This window comes from Periplaneta americana, chromosome 15 (genome assembly GCF_040183065.1).
Source record: "Periplaneta americana isolate PAMFEO1 chromosome 15, P.americana_PAMFEO1_priV1, whole genome shotgun sequence".
Taxonomy (NCBI): Eukaryota; Metazoa; Arthropoda; class Insecta; order Blattodea; family Blattidae; genus Periplaneta; species Periplaneta americana.
In genome coordinates, this window is record NC_091131.1 from 182,916,444 (window position 1) to 182,931,878 (window position 15,435).

The following is a 15,435-nucleotide window of genomic DNA, read 5'->3' on the forward strand; positions in this document are numbered from 1 at the left end:
ATTATATAAATTAATTAACTAATAAATTAGTTAATATATTGATAACTTAATAAATAGATAAATAAATAAAAACAAAATTTGTAAATAAATTAATTAATAACTTAATAAATGAATAAATTAAAAATCAATATGTAAGTAAAATAAATAAATAAGGAAATAAATAAGAAAATAAATAAATAAATAATTAAATAAATAAATATTAAATAAGTATATAAATATAAATATATAAACAAATAAATAAATTAATTAATAATTTAATTAATAAATTAATTAATAACTTAATAAATACATGGATAAATTTATAAATAAATAAATAGGTAAATATATTAATAAATAAATCAATGAATAAATGAATAAATTAACTAATAAATAAGTAAGTGAATAATGAAAAAGTTAATAAATAAAAATAAATAAATAAATAAACAAATAAATAAATAAATAAATATATCAATAAATAAACTAATCAATTGATTCGTAAATAAATAAATTAATTAATAAATAAGGAAAAAATAAGGAAACAAATAAGTAAATAAATAAATAGACAAAAATAAATAAATGAAATACATAAATAAGTAAATAAATTGTAAAGAAATAAAAAATAATTTAATGAATAATTATATAAATAAATACATATATATATTTAAATTAGTAAATAAATAACTAAATAAATAAGGAAGTAATTAAATAATTTAAAAATATAAATAAATAAATTGATTAATAATGTAATAAAAATTGATAAATATATATATATAAATGTGTAAATAAATAATAAATATATGAAAATGAATAAATATTAATGAATAAGTAAATAAATTCATTAATTAAGCAATAAATTAATAAAATAATAAATTATTAAATACATTAATAAATTAATAAATAGATAAGAATATAAATTAATTAATAAATTAATTAATTAATACATTAAGAAGTAAATACATAAATAATCAAGTGAATAAATAAATGATAACAGTGAATAAATACATAAATAAATAAATAAATAACAAATAAATAAATTAAGATATTTGTAAATAAAATTAAAAAGTATAAACAAATATATATAAGTAAATAAATAAATATAAAATAAATAAATATGTATATAATTATACAAAATAATTAAGTAATCAAATAAGTAAAAAAGTAGATCAAAAAGAAATAAAATACATACGTAAATACCTATATTTGAATAAATAAAGAAACAAATGTGTAAATAAATTATTATATAAATTAATAAATACTTAAACACATAATAAAATAATTATGTAATTAATATATAACTAAATAAATAAATTAATTTGTAAATAAATAAAGAAGTAAATAAGTACATAAATAAGTATGTAAATAAATAAATAAGTAATAAGTAAATAAAGAAATCAAAAAATTAATTAATTAATATTTATATAAATTAATAAATTATTGAATTAAGAAATAAATAAATAAATTCATAAATATATTAATAAATAAATACATAAGTAAAGCAATAAATAAATATAAAATAAATAAATTAATTAATTTATTGCTATAAATAAATAAATAAGTAAATAAATCAGTAAATAAAGAATTAGTAAATAGAACAAGAAATCAGTTAATAAATAAATAAATATATAAATATATATAAAATATATAAATTAGTAAATAAAAATAAATAAGTTAGTAAATAAATAAATAAGGAAGAAAATAAATAAATTAAAAAAATAATAAATAAATAAGTAAATTAAGAAAAGTTAATAAATTATTAAATATATAAACAAATAAGAAAATAAATAATTAAGTAAATAAATAAATGAGTATATATATATATAAATGAATATATAAATAAGTAAATATATAAGTAAATAAATAAATAATTTAATTAATTCATTAAGTAATAAATTAATAAATGCATTAATACATGAATAAATAGATAAATAAGTAAATAAATCAATTAATCAAGATCAACTCATTTTGAAACACTACAAACAATTCAAAACATTCATACAATCAATAGACTTTAACACGTTATAAACACGAATACAAATAAGTACAACACATTGTAAACATGAATCCAAACAAGCATACAATTATAAGATTTTAAATTGTGGATCTGTGATGTACAATTCAAATATGACTCCGTCTATTGCAATAGTGTATTGTTAAATGACTGTGAACATGTATGTAACGTAAAAATAGCATATAAATATATTAAAACACATGTACAACATTGTCTTGTAATGTATGTAAGCATAAGCCTTATATTTGGCTAGCTTATCATCCATTGTACAGAGTAGAAAATTTTATTTAAATTTGTGATTTGTAATGTATAATATTTTAATTGTGAATTTGTAAGGTGCAATTTAAATTGTGGATTTGTAATGTATAATATTTTAAATTGTGAATTTGTAAGGTACAATTTAAATTGTGGATTTGTAATGCATATTTTGAAATTTTGGATTTGTAATGAATAATATTTTAAATTGTGAATTTGTAAGGTACAATTTAAATTGTGGATTTGTAATGCATATTTTTAAATTTTGGATTTGTAATGTATATTTTAAATTATGAATTGTAGGGTACAATTTAAATTGTGGATTTGTAATGTATAATATTTAAATTGTGAAATTCTAAGGTACAATTTAAATTGTGGATTTGTAATACATATTTCTATATTAGTTGATTTGTAATGTATAAATTAAATTGTGGATTTGTAATGCATATTTTAAATTTGTGGATTTGTAATGTATAATATTTTAAATTGTGAATTTGTAAGGTACAATTTAAATTGTGGATTTGTAATACATATGTTAATTTTTGGATTTGTAAGGTATAATTTAAATTTGACTCTATCTATTACAATAGTGTATTGCTAGATAACTATGAACTAATCTACGTATATCAAATTCGATTAATAATATAAACATAGTATGTAATATTGCAACACTGGAAAAAAATTTTTCTTATAATGCATTTAGGCATAAGCTTTGTAAATGGCGAGCGGATTGATTCTATATAGTACATGGATTATTTAATAGTGGATTTGTAATGTGTATTTGTAATGTATTAATTAATTGTGGATTTGTAATGTACTTAAGCATAAGACTTATAATTGGCTAGTTGATCATATATTGTGTAGAGAAGATAATTTTTATTTATTTTAATTTTTGGATTGTAATATCTATTTAAACCGACTCTGTATATTGCATTAATAATCTATGAAATATGTAACTTAAACATAGCATGTAGTATTGCAAATATTGTATGCAATGGAACATCCTGTTTTAGCACAATAAAGGAAAAAATAAATTAATTAATTAATACACTAAGAATAAATAAACAAATAAGGAAGTAAATAAATAAAAAATGAATAAGTACATAAATAAAAAATTAATAATAAATTAAAGAATTAATAAATAAATTAAGGAATAAATAAATCAATAAATATATATAAATAAATAGGTAAATAAATAAATGAATACCAAAATATATAAATATAAATATATAAATAAATTAATAAATTAATTAATAAATTAATTAATAATTTGATAAATAGATAGACAAATAAATAAGTAAATAAATTAGTACATAAATGAATTAATAAATAAATCAGTAAATAAATAAAAATAAAAAATAAACAATTAAATATATATATAAACAATTAAATTAATTAATTAATACATTAATTAATTAATTAATTAATAAGGAAATAAATAAATAGATACAAAATAAGTAAATAAAATACATAAATAAGTAAATAAATATAAAAATAAGTAAATAAATAGTAAATAAATAAAGAAATAATTTAATAAATAAATATATAAATAAAAACATAAATATATAAATTAGTGAATAAATAAATAACTAAATAAATAAACATGGAATTAAATAAATTAATTAAAAACATAAATAAATGAATAAATTCATAAAATGTTAATAAAACATGTATAAATTTATAAATAAATAAATAAATAAGTAAATATATATGAAAATAAATAAATATATCAAAATAAAAATATTATATAAATATATAAGTAAATAAATAAATAAATAAATAAATAAAGTAATAAATTAATGAAGTAATAAATTAATAAATACATTAATAAATTAATAAATATATAAATATGTGAATTAATTAATTAAATAATACATTAAGAAGTAAATAAATAAATAATCAAGCAAATAAATAAATGAAAACAATGAATAAATACATAATTTTTTTTCATAAATGTATATTATTTTTGGGAGTGTTTTTTGTAAGTAATAATATGAGATTGTTATTGATATGCTGATAAATTATTTTACAACAAAAATTAGTTTCATGCCATATAGAAGAAATATATTGAATTATTGGACTAAATAAAAAAAAATACTTCTCCTACAAAAAGTAGTTTTTGTGGAATGGGCTATTTTTCCACTGACCCCCTCAAATGCTACTTATGACTGGAAGTTACTTTCTAACTATTATGTTGATATAGACCAGCGGTTCCCAAACTTTTTCAGCCGCGGAGCCATTTTTGAAGTAAAAGTTTCTCGTGGAGCCCCAAGAAATGTTTAGTGTTTGGTTCTATCTGTCTATATTCTATGAAGAATACTACACACGAAATGTATACGGAAGTGTAAATAATAAGGTACATATATCAATAAAGGAATAAATAAATAAATAAGTAAATAAATAAATAAAAAATAAATTAATTAAGACATTTATCAATAAATTTAAAAAAATATGTAAATATAAATATATATGTAAGTAAATAAATATTAAATAAATATATATATAAATATATAATTATATAAATTAATTAATCAATTAAGTAAATAAGTAGATAAAAATAAATAAAATACATAAGCAAATATATATATATATATAAATAAATAAAGAAATTAATATGTAAATAAATTATTAAATAAATTAATAAATACATAAAGAAATAAATAAATACATAAAAATAATTAAATAATTAATATATAACTAATTAAATAAGTAAACTAATTAATTAGTAAATAAATAAAGAAATAAATAAATACATAAATAATAAATAAATAAATAAGTAATAAGTAAATAAAAAATCTAATTAATTAATTAATAATTATATAAATTAATAAATTATTAAATTAAGAAAGAAAGAAAGATATTCATTAATATATTAATAAATAAATGCATAAGTAAAGTAATAAATAAATATAAAATAAATAAAGAAACAAATATATATCTATAAATAAATAAGTAAATAAATCAGTAAATAAAAATAAGTAAATATAAAGAAATAAGTTAATAAATAAATATATATATATAAATAAATATAAAAATATATAATTTAGTAAATAGATAAATAAATAAATAAGTTAATAAATAAATAAATAAGGAAGTGAATAAATAAATTAAAATAAATAAATAAATAAATTATTTAATTAAAAACTTAATAAATGAATACATATATAAATAAATAACTAAATAAATAAATAAGTAAGATTACAATAGTGTATTGCTAGATAACTATGAACTATTCTACATATATCAAATTCGATTAATAATATAAACATAGTATGTAATATTGCAATACTGGTACAAAATTTTTCTCATAATGCATTTAGGCATAAGCTTTGTAAATGGCGAGCGGATTGATTCTATATAGTACATAGATAATTTAATTGTGGATTTCTAATGTGTATTTGTAATGTATTAATTAATTTTGGATTTGTAATGTAGTTAAACATAAGATTTATAATTGGCTAGTTGATCATATATTGTGTAGAGTAGATAACTTTTATTTATTTTAATTTTTGTATTGTAATATCTATTTTAACCGACTCTGTATATTGCAATAATGTACTATAAAATATGTAACATAAACATAGCATGTAGTATTGAAAATCTTGTATGCAATGGAACATGTTGTTTTAGCACAATAAAGGGAAAAAGAAATAAGTAAATAAAGAAATGAAAATAAATAAATATACAGGTACATAATTATATAATTAAGTAAATAAATAAATAAATAATTTAATTAATTAATAAAGTAACAAATTAATAAATGAATTAAAACATTAATAAATATATAGATAAATAAGTAAATAAATCAAATAATAAATCAATTAATAATATAGTAAGAAGTAAATAAATAAATAAATAGTAAATAAATAAATAAAAAATGAATAAGTACATAAATAAAAAATTAATTAATTAATTAAGAAATTAGTAAATAAATTAAGGAATAAATACATATATAAATAAATCCATAAATATACATAAATAAATAGGTAAATATTAACAAATATATAAATATACATATATAAATAAATAAATTAATTAATAATTTAAAAAAAATTAATAACATAATAAATATATAGATAAATAAATAAACAAATAAATAAATAAATTAATTAATTAATAAATGAATAAGTGAATACATTAATAAATAAATAAGCGAATAGATAAAAAATGAATAAATAAATAAATAAACATAATAAAATAAATAAATATATAACAATTAAATTAATTCATTCATTCACTCATAAATTAATTAATTAATTAATTAATAAAGAAGGAAATAAGTAAATAAATAAATAGATAAAAAATAAATAAATAAAACACATATATAAGTAAATAAATACAAAAATAAGTAAATAAATAAGAAATAATTTGACAAATAAATAAATAAATATACAAATAAATACATAAATATATAAATTATTAAATAAATAAATGAATAACTAAATAAATAAATAAGGAAGTAAATAAGTTAATTAAATACATAAATAAAATTATTAATAAAAAGTTAATAAATACATATATAAATTTATAAATTAATAAATAATTAAATATATGAAAATAAATAAATATATCAAAATCAATATATATATAAATAAATAATTTAATTAAGTAATAAATTAATAAAGTAATAAATCAATAAATACATTAATAAGTTAATAAATAGATAAATAAATAAATTAATTAATCCATTAAGAAGTAAATAAATAATTAATCAAGTGAATAAATAAATGAGAAGATGTATAAATACATAAATAAATAAATTAATTAATTAATACATAAGTAAATAAATAAACTAATCAACAAAGAAATTTAAAAAATAAATAAGTAAATATAAATATATTTATATACACAAAAATGAATAATTAAATAAATAAATATTAAATAAATATATATAAACATATAATTATATAAATTTATTAATTAATCAATTAATAAATAAATTAATAACTAAATTGATAACTTAATAAATAGATAAATAAATACATAATTTAGTAAATCAATTAAGAAATTAAGAAGTGAATAAATTAAGAAATTAATAAGTAAGTAAATAAGTAGGTAGAAAATAAATAAATAAATAACATACCTGGGTAAATATATATAAATAAAGAAATCCATATGTAAAAAAATAAATAAACATATACTCAAATAAAATAATTAATTAATTAATATGAAACTAAATAAATAAATAAATAAATGAGTAAAGAATTAAAGACATAAATAAATACATAATGAGTAAGTAAATAAATAAAAAAATAATAAGTAAAGAAAAAAAATGAAATAAATAAATAAATTAATAATTATATGAATTAATAAATGTTTAAATTAAGAAATGAATAAAGACATAAGTAAAGAAATAAATAAATAACTAATGAATAAATATATATATCATAGAAAAATAAATATGTAAATAAAATAAATATATAAATTAATATATCAGTAAATAAATATTTGAACAAATAATTTAATTAGGTAATTAAGTAATTAATTAATTAATTATTTCTTAATACATTAAGAAATAAATAATCAAGTAAATAAATAAATGAAAAAATGAATAAATACATAAATAAATAAATAAATAAATAAATAAGAAATTAAACATTTAAGACATTATAAATAAATTTAAAAAATATGTAAATATTAATATATAGATGTATATAAACAAATAAGTAAATAAATAAATGAATATTAAATAAATATATATAATTATATAATTAATTAATTAATCAAATGATATATAAATTGATAACTAAATAAATAGATACATAAATGAGTAAATAAATTAATTAATAAATTAATAAGTGAATAAATTATTAAATATATAATTAAGTAAATATGTAGATAAAAGATAAATAAAATACAGAAATAAATATATATATGAATAAATAAAGAAATAAATATGTAAACAAATTATTAAATAAATAAATACATACATAGTTAAATAAGTAAATCAATAAATAAATAAATATAATAAGTAATTAAAAAATTAAATAATTATATAAATTAATAAATTATTAAATTAAGAAATAAAAAAAATAAATATAAAATAAATAAATATTTAAATCAAAAACTAAATAAATATATATAAATATGTAAATAAATAAATAAATTAAGTAAATAAAAACATAAGAAAATAAATAAGTAAATAAATAAAAAAGTAAGTAAATAAATAAAGAACTAATTTAATAAAAAATATTTTATATATAAATATAAATACATTCATATACAAATTAGAAAATGGATAAATAAATAAATAAGTTAGTATATAAATAAATAAATAAATAAATAAGTTAGTATATAAATAAATAAGGAAGTAAATAAATAAATTAAAAAACATAAATATATAAATTAATTAATAAATTAATTAATAAAAGTTAATAAATAAACTGATAATAATAAATAAATAAATATAAATATCACAGCATGTAATCCTGCAAATTATGGTATGCAATAGAACATGCTGATTTAGCACAATAAAATAAAAAAAAATTAATAGATAATTAAATAAATAAATACATATGAGTAAATAAATAAATCAAAATGAACATATATAAATATATAAATAAGTACATATATATAAATAAATAATTTAATTAATTAATTAATTATTTAATTAATTAATAACTTAATAAAGTATTAAATTTTAAATAAATAAATAAATAAATAAATAAATTCATTCATTCATTATGAAGTAAATAAATAGATAAATAAATAAGGAAGTAAATAAATTGCTTAATTAGTTAAGAAATTAATTAATTAATTACGAAATTAATAAATGAATTTAAGAATAAAGGAATAAATGTATATAAATCAATAAGTAAATAAATATTTAAATAAATATATCTATTAATATGTAAATATATAAATAAATTAATGAATACATTAATAAATAAAGTGATAAATAAATTAATTAATGACTTCATAAATATAAATAAAGAAATAAATAAATAAATACATAAATACATTAGTAAATAAATAAATTAATAAATTAACAAGTGAATAAATAAATAAATAAATAAGGAAGTGTTTAATAAATAAATAAATAAATCTAATTAATCAATTCATTAATCAAATAATGAGTAAATAATTAAATAATATATTAATTAATAATAAATAATTAAATTAATTCATAATTAACACATAAATAAATTAATAAATAAGTACGTAAATAAATAATTTAGTAATTATATGAAGATTAATTATTTAATAAATAAATAAATATTTAAATAAATAAATAAATAAGTAAATAAATAAAAAAAGAAGTAAACAAATAAAGAATTAATTTAATAAATGAATATATAAATAAACACATAAATATGTGATTTAGTATATAAATAAATAATAAATAAATAAGTTGGTAAATAAATAATGAAGTAAATAAATTAATTAAGAACCTAAATATATAAATAAGTATATAAATAAATAATTAATTAAATATATATATATATATATATGTAAATATATAAAAAAATAATTTAATTAATTCATTAAGAAATTAATAAAGTAATAAACTAATAAATACATTAATAAATTAATACATAGATAATTAAATTGATTAATTAATTGATATATTAAGAATTAAATAATTAAATAAGGAAGTAAATAAACAAAGTAAAAATGAATAAATACATAAATTAATAAATTTATTAATTAATTACGTAATTAATAATTAAATTAAAGAATTAATAAATTAATACATATAAATAAAGAAGTAAATAAATAATTATTAAATAAATATATAAATTAAATAAATAAATGAATGAATTAATTAATAACTTAATAAATAGATAGATAAATAAATTAGTATATAAATTATTTAATAAATTATTAAGTGAATAAATAAATAAATAAGTAAATAAATAATTAAGTAAGTAAATAAATAAAGAAAATGAATAATTAAATAAATAAACAAATATGTAAATAAATAATTAAATTAATTAATCAATTCATTCAGTCACACATAAATAAATAAATGAATAACTTAATAAAGAAAGAAATAAATAAGTCAGTAAATAAATAGTTAAAAAATTAATCAATTAATTAAATACTTGAAGAAATATATATATATATATGTAAATAAAAAATGAAATAAATATATACATAAATGAATAAATAAATAAATAAAGAATTAAATAAATTAAGTAATTAATTAATAAATAAATACATAAAGAAGTAACTAAATAATTTAATTAATTATTTAAGAAGTATATAAATTAATAAATTATTAAATTAAGAAATTAATTAATATATTAATAAATAAGTAAGGCAATACATATAAAATAAATATGGATATGGACGCAGTAGAATTGCCTGACTGAAATAGATACACATATTAACCGATGCGTGTAAGTACTTATTAATTAACCTGTGCATTGTGATATTGTAATATATGGAGCATTGTGAGATAATAGTTCCAATTGAGGAGAGTCTCCCACTATAATAAATAGCCTCACACAATTTCGAAGTGACCAATGGAGGTTAAGTAGATAGGATTCGCTTGGAGTGTTATTTGTGCCCACAGTCCGGCTCTGTATATTGCAATAGTGTACTGCTATATAAATATCAACTTCGAACTATCAAATATGTAACATAAGCATAGCATGAGTATTGCAAAGCTTGTATGCAATGGAACATGCTGTTTTAGCACAATAAAGGAAAAAAAATGAATAAATGAATAAAGAAATAAATACCCATATATATAAATGAATAAGTAAATAAATAAATAAATGAAAACTAAGTAAATAAAGCATTAATTTAATAAATAATTAAACATATAAATAAATAAGTATATAAATTAGTAAATAAACAAATAAATAAGTTAGTAGATAAATAAATAAGGAAGTAAATAAATTAATTAAAAAATAAATTAATTAATTAATTAATAAAAGTTAATAAATAAATTGATAATAGTAAGCAAATAATTGATAATAATAAATAAATAAATAAAAATATCATAGCATGTAGTATTGCAAATTATTGTATACAATAGAACATGCTGTTTTAGCACAATAAAATAAAAAAATAAATAAATAATTAAATAAATAAATACATAAATGAGTAAATAAATAAATCAAAATAAATATGTATGTATATAAATATGTAAATAAGTATATACATAAATAAATAACTAAATTAATTATTTAATTATGTAATTAATTAATAACTTAATAAAGTAATAAATTTTAAATAAATAAATAAATTCATTCATTAAGAAGTAAATAAATAGATAAATAAATAAGGAAGTAAATAAATTTATTAATTAATTTAAAAAATTAATTAATTAATTATGAAATTATTAAGTAAATTAAAGAATAAATAAATAAATGTATACAAATAAATCAGAAAATAAATAAATATTCAATAAATATATCTATTAATATGTAAATATAAAAATAAATTAATGAATAAATTAATAAATAAAGTGATAAATAAATAAATTAATGACTTCATAAATATATATAAATAAATAAATAAGTAAACAAATAAATTAATAAATTAACAAGTGAATAAATAAATAAATAAGGAAGTAAGTGTATAATAAATAAATAAATTTAATTAATCAATTCATTAATAAATTAATGAGTAAATAAATAAATAATAAATATATAAATTAATTAATAATAAATAATGAAATTAATTCATAAATAACACATAAATAAATTAATAAACTACGTAAATAAACTATTAATTTAGTAAATAAATAAAGATCAGTTAATTATTTAATAAATAAATTAATATTAAAATAAATAAGTATGTAAATAAATAAAAAAAAGAAATAAACAAATAAGGAATTAATTTAAGAAATGAATATATAAATAAACACATAAGATTTATAATTGCTAGTTGATCATATATTGTGTAGAGCAGATAATTTTTATTTATTTTAAATTTGGATATGTAACATAAACGTAGCATGTAGTATTGCAAATATTGTATGCAATGGAACATGCTGTTTTAGCACAATAAAGAAAAAAAAACACATAAATATGTGATTTAGTATATAAATAAATAATAAATAAATAAGTTGGTAAATAAATAACGAAGTAAATAAATAAATTAAGAACCTAAATAAATAAATAAGTATATAAATAAGTAATTAATTAAATATATATATATATGTAAATATGTAAATAAATAAATATTTTAATTAATTCATTAAGAAATTAATAAAGTAATAAACTAATAAATACATTAAGAAATTAATAAATAGATAATTAAATTACTTAATTAATTGATATATTAAAAATTAAATAAATAAATAAGGAAGTAAGTAAATAAAGTATAAATGAATAAATACATAAATAAATAAATTTATTAATTAATTACGAAATCAATAATTAAATTAAAGAAGTAATAAATTAATAAATATAAATAAATAAGTAAACAAATACGTATTAAATAAATATATAAATTGAATAAATAAATGAATTAATTAATTAATAACTTAATAAATAGATAGATAAATAAATTAGTATATAAATTATTTAATAAAATATTAAGTGAATAAATAAATAAATAAATAAGGAAATAAATAATTAAGTAAATAAATAAATAACAAAATGAATAATAAATAAATAAACAAATATGTAAATAAATAAATTAAATAATTAATCAATTCATTCATTTATAAATAAATAAATGAATAACTTAATAAAGAAGGAAATAAATAAGTCAGTAAATAAATAGTTAAAAAATTAATCAATTAATTAAATACTTGAAGAAATATATATATATATATGTGTAAATAAATAATGAAATAAATATATACATAAATGAATAAATAAATAAAGAATTAAATAAATTCAGTAATTAATTAGTAAATAAATAAATACATAAAGAAGTAAATAAATAAATAATTTAATGAATGAATTAATTAAGAAGTATATAAATTAATAAATTATTAAATTAAGAAATAAATAATTAAATTAATTAATATATTAATAAATAAATAATGCAATAAATATAAAATAAATATGGATGTGCAAGATGGCGGACGGGGCTAACACGCGTCTCGAAAGTGCACTAATACACCTAGAGATTATCGCTGATGAAGGCGGATACATGAAGAAATGAGCAAAGGAAGCCATGCACAAAGATGTGATATTAGAAACAGTTTTAATGAATTACAATTCGCCCTAGATGACAGAACTAAGGCTCAGAAGAGGCCTCACAATGAGGTTGGAATAGATAAAGCAACAAATACGGAGGGAGACGAGAATCGACCTAAGGGACAAATAGCTACATCTGCCGGCCCCTGCGCAGGAAGCTGCCAGCGGAAACCAGTCACTACCGACGCCTACCGGACAGCAACGTAATCACGTCAGCCAGGAGACTGGGGATGAAAAGGACTTCCCCCACCAGACAACACCTATAGAACAGACCCACATAGCATACTCAGTCACCGAAATGAAACACAAATCACTAAAAACGTAACACAAATGCTAAAAAACATGATGGATAGCTTCACGAGTAATATCTGAAACGTGATAAGAGAAGAAGTTACAAACAAAACAAACCCAAAACTGACGGCTGATAAAAAAAATCGTTCAGATGCAAACACCTCAAGAGCAACCACAGAGAGACAAAGAACTATGGACAACTGTAGTCACTAAACCCTTAACGCACAAGGAAAACAGCGCGAAAATGAAGGCCACAACAACCGTGGGTACAAGAAAACCCGAAAATGAGAATGATAACCAACAATCGCAACCAGGACAACTGCAAGCCGCAGAACGCAGAGCCTGGTTATACATAGGGAAACTACACCACAATACAACCGAGGAAGCAGTTAAAAGACATCTCACAAATTTACATGTAACCAACGTAATGGAATGCGAAGAACTCCAATCAAGAGGCACACTTAAGGCATACAAAGTGGTGATCCCTCTGACAGATGTAACAAAAGTCAACACACCGGAGGCGTGGCCAGAGGGAGTCGTCATAAGACGCTATTGGCTTTTTCGGCCACAGGGAGCAGGAGCTAGACTACCAGTTTAGTCTACTTCTGTGGAATGTAGAAGGGATAAAGAGCGCCCTAGCACTAACACTAATAACTTTCTGCACACACATGACATAATAGTCCTCGTAGAAACTCTGGCAACTAAAACATTAGAAATAAACGGATTCTACTCACAACACATACCTGCAACGCAAGGTCCAAGAGGACGGCCAAAGCGAGGAACCTCCTGTTTCTTCAAACCTCAAATGGGAAAATTACTAAGCACGCATCAGGATCAAGACACACTAGTGATGAATTTCGAAAACCTCTCCGTAATAGCCATATACACAGAGCCACTAACCCCAATAGAAGACATAATAGAAACCATCATGACCGCCTTAAGGCACGTTGCGCCAGGGCAAAACATCATCATAGCCAGGGACCTGAACTGCAGACTAGACGTCGCCAGTCACAGAGCAAACGAACTGCTAGACATGATGACGGAAGAAGGTTTCACCCTTGCCAACAAAGCAGACGAACGAACATACTTCGCACACTCCGGATGTAGCACCATAGACCTAATCTTCTTCAAAGGACCCAACATCTCGCTCAATAATTACAAAGTTTGTTACACAGCAGATGAAACACCCCTAAAGAAACACTGCCCGGTCGTGGCCAACTTCCGCATCCCAAAAGTGGAGAAGAGAGTAAAAATCACAGCTACCAAAACCTCACGACAGCTACATAACCAACTACTAAGCCAGAAGCCAAGTGAATGGAGAGAATTTGAAAACCACATAAAAGAAAACGATATTGAATTGGCAGCCATCACACTGGAAAAAACCATTCAGTCTGCTATGGTATACAACCCCGAAAGAAGAGCACAGAAATGGTTCGACAAAGAATGCTATGGAAAAAGAAGAACCACCCTCCAGGTGCTGCATACGGCAAGATCCAGTAGAAGCCCAGAAGACCTCAGATACTACAGCCAAAACAGGAAAGAATACAAAGACCTCCTGAAGGCCAAACGCAAGTACATGGAACAGGAAGAAACTAAGATGGTGGAGGAAGCCAAAAAGGACCCGTACATAGCATTGAGGCCGCGAAGAGCTCAGAGCAGCGGAAAAATGGACATAAGAATCTGGGAAGAACACTTTAGCAGCATTCTCAACATAGAAAAAACCACCTCAGCATATGAACCGATCACTGCGGGGATACACCTAGCGGAACGAACCCCTTCACGATGGAAGAAGTGCAC